General features: G+C 40.9%; 1 long non-coding RNA gene across 1 annotated transcript in view; it reads right to left on the bottom strand.

The window, feature by feature from the left end:
- LOC307185677 overlaps nt 1-15,432 on the bottom strand; it is a 50,969-nt gene that overhangs the window by 22,954 nt on the left and 12,583 nt on the right. The window contains exon 2 of the long non-coding RNA XR_013828140.1: nt 7,940-8,003. This is a non-coding gene — a long non-coding RNA (uncharacterized lncRNA). The remainder of the gene's footprint in view (nt 1-7,939; nt 8,004-15,432) is intronic.

Genomic DNA, 15,432 nt, shown 5'->3' with positions numbered 1-15,432 from the left:
TAGAAGTCAGCAAAGGGTTGCAGTTATCTAGTCTCACACTTCACTGCAGGGTGCTCGACAACATTGAAATTAAAATAGTTCCATTTTTATCAGCTTGTTATATTAACAAGACTGCAAGGGAATGGGCATTTAATTTGGAATATATATGTATACATATATATGTGTGTGTGTGTGTGTGTGTGTGTATATATATATATGTATGTGTGTGTATATATATATATATATATATATATATATATATATATATATATATATTTTCATGATCTTTGACCTGTAATTCCACTTCTAGAAATCCATCCTAAGGAAATAAGTTGAAATGTGGACAGATATTTCTTTACAAATAGGTTAATTGCAGAGTCATTGTTAACTGAAAAATTTGAAGCACTTCAAATTTCCAACAATGGAAGGATGTGCTGGGCTCATTTAGTGATGTATTTTACAATTATTAAAAGTAGTATATACAGTTAAGATGGTAAATTTTGTGTTATGTGTTTTTTACCACAAACTAAAAAAAGGTATAGGAAGTCTTTCTTTATTAACATAAGAGAATGCTTATATTACAATATAAATGAAAAACATAGGATGCAAAATTGTATGCACAGAATGGTTTCAATATGTTAAAAATATGCAGAGAAAAAAGTCTAGATGAAAACATACAAAAACATTATCACCACTTGCCTGTGCTTGATGCTTGCTTTTGCTTTTACATTTTTCTGTACTTAAAATTTTTACAACCAACAAAGAAAGGAAATGGGGTTTAGGAGAACAAAACTAGGTCTCCATTAGAGGTGAAAGCAGCAGAGAATAAATGTTATGAAGCTGGGTTCTGCAGATAAGCATTCTGGAATTAAATCCTGGCTCAATTTCTCTATAACTCTGTGTCCTTGGATGAATTCCTTAACCTCTTCCAGCCTCCTTTTCCTCATCTGTAAAATGGCATAATAACCATACCTCTCTTATAGGATTGTTAAGAAACCAGATGTATAATGTGTGGAAAGTCAGGGTCTGGCTACTCACTCTAGGGCTGGAGGTGCATAGTGGGTAGGAGGAACACTCCTGAGACAGGCTACCCCAGCCTGGATTCTGCCTCTTCCACCTCCTTCTAGTGACCCTGAGTGGTTATGTAATTCCTCTCTGCTTTGTTACCCTGGATGTAAAATAGGAATAGTAATACCTGTCTCATAATGTTGTTAGGAGCATTAGATGAGTTAATATATGTAATGTCAAAGAACAGTGGCTGGCACAAAGCAAAAGTTCAATAAATGCTATCTCTTATAATGATATCATTATTATTGCAATTATTGTTATCTTCATTATCTTATGCCACCAAATGTGGAACTGGAGCTGAGCTGCTGATCGTGTTCAGTCTAGATTGTCCTGGGCTTTCTAAGATTAAAGAAAATCATAAAAGGGACAGAATTTGACTACAAAAAACCCCCCCTGGAAACAGCTCTATGTTAACAAACAAGCAAATGAATAAGCAAACAAATAAAAACCACTAAAAATGACAAATGGGGAAATAATAAATTGGGAAGTAAACCGGTAGCTCATATCACAGATAAAATTCTCTTTTCCTTTGTTATAGAAATAACTAATAAGATAAAACAGGAAAGCCCTTAGATCCCAACTGATATATTGACAATGAGCTGGACAGCTCCAAACAGGATCCAGTTAGAGAAGAAACACATGAAAAACTTCAACCTCATTAGTGCAACACGATTGTTGCCAAAGTTTCTAGTTGTGGGATTACCACTTCCTTTTATTTTCAATTAAACAATTTGAGTCCCCAACCTCTGTGGTGACAGGAAATCTGTCCCTCCTGAGGGTTTCAGAGGTGTGCTGAACTTCCTGGCTACCTCGCATGCTCTCTTTCTGGACTGTTTTCTTCCTGTGTCTCCACGACACTTTGGACCAGCTCATCCCTGCCTTCCTTGGCTGTTCCTGAGCTCTCTGATGGACTTCATCCTCATACTAGGACACAGTCACTTCTTGTATTCCCCAGGTTAACACCTACACACAAGTGGATGACTACCCTTAATAAAAATCCATTATCAAAGTTAATCAACAAGGTCCCCAGCACCGTGCCTTTGAGAGTCAGGGGACAAGAGTGCTGCATGTTGATGATGTGGTCACATCAGGCCCATGAGGATGTTCACCTCTCTTTCAGGACAACTTGAAGATACAGGGACTTCTTAGAACTTAAATATGATAGTCCCCTCCCCCAAATAAATTGAAACATTGGAAAATACACTAAGGGAATTTCTAAGGAATTAGAACAAAAAGATAAATTGCGAATGCAAGAGAAAAAATAAGAAATAAGAGCTAAATCCAGGGGCTTCCTGGTGGCGCAGTGGTTAAGAATCCACCTGCCAATGCAGGGGACACGGGTTCAAGCCCTGGTCCAGGAAGATCCCACATGCCTCAGAGCAACTAATCCTGTACGCCACAACTACTGAGCCTGTGCTCTAGAGCCCGCGAGCCACAACTACTGAGCCCGCATGCCACAACTACTGAGCTTGCATGCCTAGAGCCTGTGCTCCACAACAAGAGAAGCCACCACAATGAGAAGCCCATGCACCACAACGAAGAGTAGCTCCTGCTCACCACAACTAAAGAAAGCCCGCACGCAGCAGCGAAGACCCAACGCAGCCAAAAATAAAATAAAACAAATTTTTAAAAAAAAAGAGCTAAATCAGGAGGTCAACATCCATCTAATGGGTGTTCCAGAAAGAGAAAATGGAGGGGAAGACATTATCCAAGAAATAAAATTGAGAAATTCCATGGGAGGACCTGCATCTCCAAACCGAGCCCAGCAAAATGAAAGGAATAAGCCACTTTCCCTTGAAATTTTTGAACACCAAGGACAAGATTCTAAAAACTTCCATAGAAAGAAAGAATGAGAGGGCAGGTAGGATTGGGGGTGAGGGAGGGAGAGATGGAGAGGAGGGGAGGGAGGGAGTGGGGGAAGAGAGAGAAAGAGAGAAAGGGAGGAAGCATGTACAAAGAAACAGAAATCAAAATGGCATTGCACTTCTCAATACAATACTATAAGCTAGAAAATAGAAAAATCTCCAAAATTACATGAGAAAATTATTTGCAACTTAGAAATTTAGATCCAGCCAAACAATCAACCAAACATGAGGCGGGACATTTACGTTCTTTCTCCAAATTAACCGTCACAGCACTCTTTCTTAGGAGACTATGGGAAGATGTGTTCCACTACAATAGGTGAAAATCATGAAAGAAGATGCCACGCATTCCAGGAAACAGACAATCTAATAAATCTAACAGAGGAGAGAGGGGCAAGGACGTTGCAGAATGGCAGCAACTACAAGTCAGACTTAAGTGTAATCGTGGAGTCGTAATCATAGTATACAATGTAGTTTTCAGCTGTGCCCCAATATTTACATACCACAAGAATGTAAACACTGAACATGATTTAACCAAAAGTAAGAGATAACTTTTTTTTTTTTTTTTTTTTTTTTTTTAGTGGTACGCGGGCCTCTCACTGTTGTGGCCTCTCCCGTTGCGGAGCACAGGCTCCGGACGCGCAGGCTCAGTGGCCATGGCTCACGGGCCCATCTGCTCCGCGGCATGTGGGATCTTCCAGGTCGGGCTTCCCTGGTGGCGCAGTGGTTGAGGGTCCGCCTGCCGTTACAAGGGACACGGGTTCGTGCTCCGGTCCGGGAAGATCCCACATGCCGCGGAGCGGCTGGGCCCGTGAGCCATGGCCGCTGAGCCTGTGCATCCGGAGCCTGTGCTCCGCAATGGGAGAGGCCACAGCAGTGAGAGGCCTGCGTACCGCAAAAATAAAAAAAATAATAAAAAAAGAGTTAATCATTGAGTTAGAGACATGATTTCCTTTCTTTTCTTTTTTTTGCTAGATATAGATGATACCAGAGGCAGTGGTGTGCTGGTAAATGTTTAACAACAGATTCTCCAAAAATAATTCCAGAAAATTAACAAAACAAAGCCCTGATTTATAATTTTTGCCAATTTCATGGTGTAAATACTCTCAGTGTGGTCATTTTCAAGGTACCAATATGATGTCACTAAAGGTGGGGTTGGAAGGAGATGTACCAGCAATATACCACAGTGTATATTTCCACCATACAGATACTACAGATGTAAATAACTTCAAGAGCATAATAATAGTAAATATATAGTAAAATAATTAGGAAGTGATGGGTTTTGAGTACTTATTACTTTTGTTTTTAATATAGTTTACTTAATTGCAAGTATATACAATTTAATTTTTTTTAATTTATTATATTTTTAATTTATTTTTGGCTGCGTTGGGTCTTCGTTGCTGCGCGCGGGCTTTCTCTAGTTGCGGCGAGCAGGGGCTACTCTTTGTTGTGGTGCACAGGTTTCTCATTGTGGTGGTTTCTCTTGTTGCAGAGCACGGGCTCTAGGCACGTGGGCGTCAGTAGTTGTGGCATGCGGGCTCAGTAGTTGTGGCACACAGGCTTAGTTGCTCTGCAGCATGTGGGATCTTCCCGGACCAGGGCTCGAACCTGTGTCTGCTGCATTGGCAGGAGGATTCTTAACTACCAGGGAAGTCCACCAAATTCTTGAAAATTAAAACTTGGCTCTCATGAGCTGGAGTAAGCTGGCTCTAGCAGACCAGTGGATGTTTTGGAACATATCTTAGTAAGCATGATTCAGTGTGTAATTTTTTCATATTCAGCCAAAACAGTGGCATGTGGTTTGGATGCAAACAAGGAAATCCAGGAAGAGTCCTACGCTGACATGTCTTATAGGACGTTTATTATTGGGTTGGCCAAAAAGTTAGTTCGGGTTTAACATGGAAAACACGAACGAACTTTTTGGCCAACCAATACATCATTGAATTTCTCTATAACTTTGTCTAAGATAAACGCCAGGCAACTCACTAATAAAGCTATAATAATAATTAGCACCTGAATCAGAAATCTAGACTTTCCTCTTTCCTTCTCTACTGTGCTCCTTTGCCACTCCCTTCTTTAACCTATATATTTTATTTTCTCCCTTCTTTTGGTCTCTCTTCTTTCCTGTCCCTTGCCTTCCATCCTCATTTCCTCCATTTTCTTGTCCTCCATTCTTTCTCCCAGCTCTTTGATTTTTCCTTTTTAAATCTGCTGTCCTTCTGGCTTTTCCAAACCTTCCATTTTTCTCTCTTTTCCTCTTTAATATTTCTTTAGTCTTTGCTTATCCTCTCTCTTCTCTCCCCATTCCAATATATCTATCTATATACCTATATAGATTTTTTTCCCTTTCTTGCCCCTAAAGGCTTTGGGATAATTTCTGAGGACACAGGTCCTGATAGATGTTCCTAGAACAGGATCATTTGCAGAGTGAACAGGGTCAGATGAGAAAGGGAGAAGGAGCTGGAATCAGGGACATGAGGAAGTGAGCAACAGCAATATTTGGCATTACCAAGAAATATTTTGTGGTGAATTAGGGTTCCAGTTTGTTGGTTAATTGTAGGATGGTCATTTATTAACTTAAGACTCTAGCCCTATCTGTTCAACATGGTAGCCACTAGCCATGTGTGACTGCTGAGTTCTTAAAGTGTGGCAAATCTGAATTGAAATGTGCTGTAAGTGTAAAATACACATCATATTTCTAAGACATTCTATAAGAAAAGAACGTACACTATTTTGTTAGTAGTTTTTTTTTCTGTTACATGCGAACATTTTGATATAATGGAATAAATAAAATATATAATCAAAATTAATTTCACCAATTTCTTTTTGTCATTTTAAACATGTTTACTAGATAATTTAAAGTTACTTGTGTGACTTGCATTCTTTCTATATTCTGTTGGACAATGCTGCTATAGTCCTTGGTAATAAAGTACCAAATCTCTGCAAAATTATTAGGTTTCCACTGCTTATTTGTTTGAATTAAAATTTTCTCCCCTCCTTATACTCACTGAGTGTAGTAAATGAATGATAAATGATTTGAATTTCCTAACCATGTGAGAATTTTATTCACTTATATTTGTTTTTTAGAAATTCAGAAAAAAACTTCTGTCGCTATTTTCTCTTACTGATACTTATAACTAAACTAGAGGAGCTCTACCCAAATAACATATGTTTCATACTAGACTATGTGCTAGACTGCAAGAGCTTTATCTTTAAAATAAACCTCCATCCACTTGAGGTAACCCAAAGCTCTCTGTTGGTTGCAAATTTTATATGAAGGCAGAAATACGGCAGGTAGAAGTCTAAACTCAGGGGAAGGCATAAGGGAAGAAATGTATGTGAGTGACTGAATGACTATGTGGGGGGGGGGCGGGGCGGCGAGGTGGAGGGATATCAGGGCACATATCTCTGAAGCCCAGAGTAAGAGGAGAGGGGGAAAAAAAGGAAGGAAAACGGAGAAAGTTTTTTTTTTTTTTTTTTTTGCGGTACGCGGACCTCTCACTGTTGTGGCCTCTCCCGTTGTGGAGCACAGGCTCCTGATGCTCAGGCTCAGCGGCCATGGCTCACGGGCCCAGCCGCTCTGCGGCATGTGGCATCTTCCCGGACCAGGGCACGAACCCGTGTCCCCTGCATCGGAGAAAGACTTTTGAAGGGAATTAAAAAAATTCCTAGCGCTTCCCTGGTGGTGCAGTGGTTGAGAGTCCACCTGCCGATGCAGGGGACACGGGGTCGTGCCCCGGTCCGGGAGGGTCCCACATGCCGCGGAGCGGCTGGGCCCGTGAGCCATGGCCGCTGAGCCTGCGCGTCCGGAGTCTGTGCTCCGCAACGGGACGGCCCACAACAGTGAGAGGCCCGCGTACCGACAAAAAAAAAAAAAAAAAAAAAAAAAAAAATGCCTAGCCAAAGATATCAGCACATATGGTTCTGAGCATACTATTAGGATTTAAAGATTTTAGAAATTCCAGGTGAAGGCAGAGGAAATAGTATACAAACTCTTAGGTACCTGAAGTAGTGAATATTGTGGGCTTTGGAGCCAGATAGACTCAGTTTTATTTATTTTTAAAAATATTTATTTATTTGGCTGCATTGGGTCTTAGTTGTGGCATGTGGGATCTTTAGTTGCGGCATGCAGGATATCTTAGTTGTGGCATGCAAACTGTTAGTTGCATCGTGTGAGATCTAGTTCCCTGACCAGGGATCTAACCCAGGCGCCCTGCATTGGGAGCACGGAGTCTTAGCCACTGGACCACCAGGGAAGTCCCTAGACTCAGTTTTAAATCTTGACTCCATCTCTTACCAGATGATGGCCTTGGGCAAGTTTCTTATTCTGACTGAACCAGATTCATCATCTGTCAAATGGGAATCATATATATGTTCTATGTCCTTTGTAGTGAGGATTAGCCAATATCTTATTTGCAATACTTTCTGCACTTAGGAAGAATGCAAGCTATAGTGATCACAACGACGATGATGATGACGACACAGAATACTACTCTCTAACTTGGCTTGACTTGTTTCTGGAAATTAAAAATGAGTAAAGAAAATTCCCCATTCACTGAGAGTGTAGAGTGTTTAAAAATGTTGGGCTATGAGAAAGGGAAGAATATGTCTTTGGACATGAAAAACTCCAAGTGATTATTTTTTCTTGAGAGGGCTGTATAGAATATGTGTACCAATCAGAGTCGTTTGAGAATTTCTGAGATGAAAGAAATTTTAGAGCTTATCCAACAAGCTAACAACACTCTCTCCAATATTTCCGATGGGCATGCATCCAGCACCTGACTTCATGTATACGTGAATGTAGACATGTTTGTATATGTTTACGTGGGCAGAAGAGCAGACTGTTTTTTTGTTTTTCTTTATAGTTATTCATTGTATGATTTTATCCCTACAATATATGCAGAAATACATACATTTTTACTAAAGAACCTCAACATAACTGTGAAAAAAATTTTGTGTTAAGGACCCCCTAATTTTACATTTGCATAAACCTATTATAATTATCCATTTAAAAACTGACCATCACGCACCTGTCGACAAATCCATTTGGAAATTTTCATCTTCCTTAGTGATCTCCAGCAGTGTCATCTGAACCTAAAGTCAAGTATAAATAAAACCTCAAAAAGTGTTGCTTTGAAAAAATTGATCTGTTCTCTGCAGTCTACATTAAAAAATGTCATGCTTGTTTTACCACTTCGTTTCAAGACAAGCCTCTAATTAACCCCTTCCCACTCTCTTCCAGTCAGATTGCTGAAACTTTGGCGCCACCATTCCTATTTCTTCTTATTATGACTTGGCCTTCCCACCCAATTTGATGGGCGGCATGACTGATTCGAACCTTGAAGTAAAGCAGCATCAAAGTGCTCTAAGATGCTGCGGGAAACAGTATGGCAGTTCTGCAAAAATTTAAACGTAGAATTGCTATATGATCCAGCAATTCCACTTCTAGGTATCTACCCAAGAGAACTGAAAGCAGGGACTTGAACAGATATTTGTACACGTCCATGTCCATAGAAACATTATTCACAATGGTCAAAAGGTGAAAACAACCCAAATATCCACTGATGGATGAATGGATAAACAAAATGTGGTATATACACACAACAGAACATTATTCAGCCTTAAGAAGGGAAGGAAGGAAACTGTGATACATACACCACATGGAAGAACCTTGAACACATTATGCTAAATGAAAAAAGCCGGTCACAAAAGGACAAATATTGTGTGATTCCATTTATTTGAAGTACCGAGAGTAGGCAAATTTATAGAGACAGAAAGGAGAATAGTGGTTACCGGGGACTGAAGAGAGGGAGAAATGGGAGTTACTGCTTAATGGATATAGAGTTTCAGGGAGGGACGATGAAAAGGTTCTGGAGATGGGCGATGCTGATGGGTGAACAACTATGTGAATGTACTTAATGCCACTGAACTGTGCACTTAAAATGGTTAATTTTACATTACGTGTATTTTACTGCAATTCTTTAAAAAGTCATCTAAGATTGTATGAACTCACGCAACGTGTAATGCCACCAGTATGCAGTAGAGGGCAAAGGAGCGTACGCTTCACAGAAAAGCTTGATTCAATCACTGCTCCAGCCAATTCTAGTCCTGTCTATGAATCATCCACACCTGCAGCTCTGACGGAGACGCTGCAAGCCTGAGGGTAAGAACTCTTTAGTTTTGTTTGCTGTTAACACTCATGAAAATGAAATAAGGGCTGCATAGTCTTTTCTAAAGAAAATGGGAGGAAAGTAGATTTGTTCAGATTTTCAGTATTTATTATTTTGCCTATACTAATCTAAATATTAATGATTAGTGAGTGACCTTGGGCTTACTATTGATCACTATTGATCTGAGGAATTGTCTTGCAAGTGCTTGAGGGTTTGGGTTTCCGGAAATTTATGACACCTAGCAGAGTATAAATAGCTTCGGAGAGAGGCACATAAGGTGGGAAGAGAGGAAGAGGCCACAGTGGCAACTAGTCCCGGCAACGGAATTAGCCTCGGTAAATCATACCCTAAGCTCTTTCATTTCAGAGTTTGAAATACCTTCCATTTGGGTTCCGAAGGAACCAAATAGGTCTGGGTTCAAATTCATGCTCTACCGCTTATTCACTGGCTCGCCTTGGGCAAGTTACTTAACCTCTGAGTTTTAGCTCCTCCATTTGTAAAATGGGGATAAAAGTATCCAACATTTTGTTGGGTTGTTGAGAGGATTGAACAAGATAATGAATGTATGGAAAGCATTTAGCTCCGTGCCAGGCAAACAGGAAACGCTCATAAAATGTCAGTCTTTCTTACTCTTATGTTGTAAAGATTATTCAACATTCAATGGGTTTTTAACCCCTTCTCCATTTTTTGTTTTTGCATCATTGGGAAAAGAGAAATTAGATGTTTAAGTATTCTTTGGCAAGCCACCAATAATCATTTCATGGTGTCTTTTGACTTGGACTTTTAAATCATAAACTGTTAAAGAAAGTCATTCTGTTTTTCACCTGCTTTCAGCACCCAGTAACAGTAGCATGACTATGATAGTAACATATTTATTGACTGCATCTTTCATCAAAAGTTTGTCCTACTTTTAAAAATGTTTAAATGAAATGCCATAATTTATATGCATTGCCTGAGAGAGAGGACCTTTTTATTTTATTGTATTAAGAGAAGTTCAGAAAGAGTTAGTTCCTCTCACTTCTTTAGAATAAGTTTCAGATGAGGTTGTGGTATTGGGCAGAGAGAAGAGTAAAACATGGGTAAAACATGAAAGCTATGACATCTCAACTCAGGGGATTCCAGATAAAGCAACTGGGTTGCTATAGCTCCTAGACATAGTATTTTTCAAGGGCCATAGCTCCTAGACATAGGAGCAACTTAAAGTAAGTCGCTATGAACTGAAGTACTCTGTGAGATAATAATGTTAAAAACACCTCATCTTCTTAATGACTATAACTGCCAATGTCCCACCAAGCCACACTGGAACCTGAGACAAGAGGAAAAATCAGTAATACTAACCCTGTCTTTATGAAAAAATTTGATATTTTGTTCATTATGGATTTTATATTAATTTTAAAATATTTTATTAAAATATTATTTATCTTGATTACTGAGTTTCTTGGTGCCTCTTAAAATATGTGCCTGAAATCACCCTAGTTTTAGCCCTGATAACTGCTACCTTTTGTGATATGCTAGGTGTGATACCAAGTGGTTTACATACATTATCTCTTTTATGCCTTAGTGATCAATTCCTATCACTAAACTCATTCTCTGATTATCATGCACTGCATCATAACAGGAATTCATAACTCCAATTAATTCATCCGATACATATTTTTGAGAGCATATTATGTACCGCATTGTGCTAAGGAATAAAAAATTGAGATAATTCATTTACTCATATATACATTAATGTATTTACTGAGCACATGCGATGTACCAGGCACTATTCTCTGTGCTGGGAATACAGAGATGAGCCAGATTGTCGGACCCCTTCTCTCATGGGTGTGAGCGGTGGGGAAGTAATCAACAAACAAATAAATGAACAAAAGTTTCAGATAGTGGTAAGTGCTCTATTTTGTACAGAAATAAAATAGGATGAAGGGAATGAACACCAAGTTCATCTAAACGGCATTTTTTTCCCATTTAAAAAAATTATTTATTTTGTTTATTTATTTTTGGCTGCGTCGGGTCTTCGTTGCTGCACGCGGGCTTTCTCTAGTTGCGGCGAGCGGGGGCTACTCTTCGTTGTGGTGCGCAGGCTTCTCACTGCGGTGTCTTCTCTTATTGCAGAGCACTGGCTCTAGGCGCGCAGGCTTCAGTAGTTGTGGCTCGCGGGCTCTAGAGCACAGGCTCAGTAGCTGTGGCGTACGGGCTTAGTTGCTCCGCAGCATGTGGGATCTTCCCGGACCAGGGCTCGAACCTGTGTCCCCTGAACCGGCAGGCGGATTCTTAACCACTGCACCACCAGGGAAGCCCAAAATGGCCTCTTTAGATTAGGTGGTCAAATCAGGTTCCTTAGAGGAGATAAACTTTAAGCCAAGACCTAAATGGTAAGAATGATCCAGCCAAGGAAGGATGAGAGAAGAGCATCCCAAGCTGAGGGAAAAGCTAGGGTAAAGGCCCTGAAGTTGGGGCAAGCATGATGTGGCCAAGGACCAAAGAGAGGGGCAGTATGATTGGAGTGCAGAGGGTCAGGAGAAGAGTTATGTGAAACGAGATCCCAGAAGGAAGCAAGACCAGCTCCTGGGAGACGTTACAATCCAGTATTGGGAGTCTGGATTTCATTCTAAGTGCAATAGTACATTAGGTAGGACATAGGCAGGGTGCTATAACAAGCGACCCCAAAATACAGTGGCTTCAACAAGACAGTGCTCTACATAACGGCTCAATCCATGCCAATCCTTGTAAGTAACTGACCTAAAACCTAAGCTGGGTGGCACTTGCAGACTTATTCACTGGGTTCCTTGAACTGTGTATAAGGAAACGTTAAAGACTCAGTATGATGTAGTGAGCTATAATTTCATTGATTAATGTATTATAGTGTATTTTGAAAACAGATTTATCTTGACTCACCCTAGAGAGACAAGATAGCAGAGTGGCTAAGAGCCCAGGCTCTGCACTCACCATGGGTTAAGTTGTGACTGTGAGGCGGTTACAGGGCCTCTCTGAGAGCCACCTTGTCTACCTGTAAAGGCTGAACAGTGATAGCACCTACCTTACAAGGTGGTGGTTGTAGGAATCAATCTACAGAAAGTCAGTGAATGGTAGTTGTTATCCAAAAAGATATCAGGTGGCCACTGCCTCATTTGCATGAGAGTCAATATGGCGTGGAGATGCTACTAGACATGCTGAATATATGGATTAAAATTATGGTATTGGCAACTAATTTATTTTGCTCGATTCCTAAAATCTGGAAAATAACCATGGACATAAAGTTATATCACAGAGACTCTTTTTTTTTTTTTTTCCCGGTACGCGGGCCTCTCACTGCTGTGGCCTCTCCCCTTGCGGAGCACAGGCTCCGGACGCGCAGGCTCAGCGGCCATGGTTCACGGGCCCAGCCGCTCCGCGGCATGTGGGATCTTCCCGGACCGGGGCACGAACCCACGTCCCCTGCATCGGCAGGCGGACTCTCAACCACTGCTCCACCAGGGAAGCCCGAGACTTTTTTTTTATGTTGGTATTTGTTCTTATTTTGATCATTGGATGGTATATTAAATGTTACAGAAAAAGGAGATGACCAAGAAAGGGCTGCATGGGATGGACTGGAGGAAACAAACATGGAGGGACTATCTCAGTGGAAAAGTGAAAGGTCAGTTCTGGGCCCGCCCCTCCTCAGCCCCACCCCCAACCAGTGCCTTTCATGGTCCTCTTCCACTGAGGGCACAATGGACAAGGAGTATCAAAAATAAACATTCTCTTTTCACACTCACGTCACAGGATGCTTGACATGACATTTCTGTTTCCCTTTTCCTATTTTCTATGAAACAATTTTATAAAGTATTTTCATTTGTAAGTTATCTTAGGAAATATCAACATGTTTTCTAGAATTCCTTCACTTCAACAAGAACAACCACAACAATAAAACCAGACAGGTTCTAGAGAAAGAAAAATCCAGATGAGAGCAGGTAATATGCCAGGAATCCTTTTGTGTTAGCTCTGCCAGTTTTTCTCCCCACCATCCCTGCATGGGTGCATACACACACACACACAACACACACACACACACACACACACACACACACACACAGCTTCTCAGAACAACGGGACAGCATGAACAGTACAGAGAAGTCTCACTACACCGTGAGTTTGTCTCTTGTTCCTCCTGCTTGTCTATGGGAGTGACCAGTCTGAGGGAGACTGAGGGTCCATGAGTATTAAACACATGCAAGTAGAAGCAGGAAAACTCTCACCACTGCTAGTTACCTTCCCTTGTGTTTTCAGAGTTCCTGGTGTAGGAGGACGTAAAGTCGAAGAATTTACTAATTTAATAGTAGAATCTAACCACTTCTCACCACCTCCCTCTCAACCTTCTTTCTTGCATGAATTATTCCATAGTGTCCCGGGGCTCTTCCCTGCCAGGTTTGTGCCCTTCCAGTCATTTCCAACAGACAAGCAGAGGACTCATTAAGATGTACGTCAGAATCTGCCACTCCTCTACTCTACGTCCTGTACTGGTTTCTTATTTCAGTCAGAGGAAAATCCCCAATCCTTACAAGGTCTGACGTCTTGAATCCACCTCCCCCAATTCCACAAGTCATTCCTCACATTTTCCAAACATGTCCCCCCGCCATCAGGTCTCTGAACTTGTACCTGCTCTCTCTCTCCAGAATACTCTATCCCCAGACAACAAGTGGCTCACTTCCTCACTCCCCTTAGATCTTTGCATGAAGGTCCTGTGAGGCCTTTTTAGACCATTCTGTACAAAATATCACTCCCCAGTCACCCTCAGGTCCCCTCATTTAGTTACTTTCTTTCTAGCCCTGATCACCACCTAACAGATAAATTTATTATTTTGTGTATAGTCTCTCCTTTCTTACCCCTTACTAGAATATAAGCTGAGTCAGAAGAGAAATTCTATCTGTTCTATTCACTGTTATATCCTCAGTGGCTAGAAAAAGTGCCTGGCAGAGTAGGTACTCAATAAATATCTTGAATAATAATATGAAATTCTTAGTTCTCCAACCACCTCTGTTCTGTGTCTAATCAAACACTTGAAGCCTGGTTCTTCTCTCAAAATCCTCAGAATTCTGCATCCATGAGTTTCTTCATCTATAAAATGTGGGTAATAGTACTTCTCTCCCAGAGTTTTGTGATGGATAAGTGAGATAATATACGTGAAGTGTTTAGTATATCTCTTAGCACCTCAAAACGCTTCAAGAAGTGGAAATTGTTTCTATCATTATCCCTATTTGGCAGTGATCCAGATTGCTTTTGCCACCAACCTAAAGACATATGGAGGCACAAGGACAGGAACCATCATGTTTATTTCCGTGTTTTGGACTTTCTATACACATGGCTAAGTGTTATTGAAAGTCAGATATTCACTCAAGAGACTCTCTATGTTCACAAATACAAAGTTGAAGAAAAACTTCATGGCATTAATTCAGGGGCCCACAGCATTCAGTGATGAAGAATTACTTTCACTGAGAACTTATGTCCACACAAAAACCTGTACACAGATATTTATAGCAGCTTTATTCATAATTGCTAAAACTTGGAAGCAACCAAGATGTCCTTCAGTAGGTGAATGGATAAACTGGGGTACATCCAGACAATGAAATATTATTCAGTGCTAAAAAGAAATGAACGATCAAGCCATGCAAAGACATGGAAGAAACCTAAGTGCATATTACTATGAGAAAGGAGCCAATCTGAAAAAGGAACATACTGTATGATTCCAACTATATGTCATTCTAGAAAAGGCAAAACAATGGAGACAATAAAAAGACAAGTGGTTGGGCTTCCCTGGTGGCGCAGTGGTTGAGAGTCTGCCTGCCAATGCAGCGGACACGGGTTCGAGCCCTGGTCCGGGAAGATCCCACATGCCGCGGAGCAACTGGGCCCGTGAGCCACAACTACTGAGCCTGCGCGTCTGAAGCCTGTGCTCCGCAACAAGAGAGGCGGCGATAGTGAGAGGCCCGCGCACCACGATGAAGAGTGGCCCCCGCTTGCCACAACTAGAGAAAGCCCTCGCACAGAAACGAAGACCCAACACAGCCAAAAATAAATAAATAAATTTATTAAAAAAAAAAAAAAGACACGTGATTGCCAGCGGTTGTGGGGTGGGCGGAGGATGAATTGGCATAGAGGATTTTTAGGGAAATGAAAATACTCTGTATGACACCATAATGATGAATACACGTCATCATGTATCCATAATGTATCCAAACCCTTAGAATGTACAACACCAAGAGTGAATGATAGCATAAACTATGGACTTTGCATGATTATGAGGAGTCAATGTAGGTCCATCCGTTGTAACAAATGCACCACTCCAGTGTGTGTGTTGATAATGGGGGAGACTGTGC

This window comes from Stenella coeruleoalba, assembly GCF_951394435.1.
Source record: "Stenella coeruleoalba genome assembly, chromosome: 4".
Lineage (NCBI taxonomy): Eukaryota > Metazoa > Chordata > Mammalia > Artiodactyla > Delphinidae > Stenella > Stenella coeruleoalba.
Note: the sequence above shows the minus strand (reverse complement) of the source record. Positions and strands in the feature narration are given on the sequence as shown.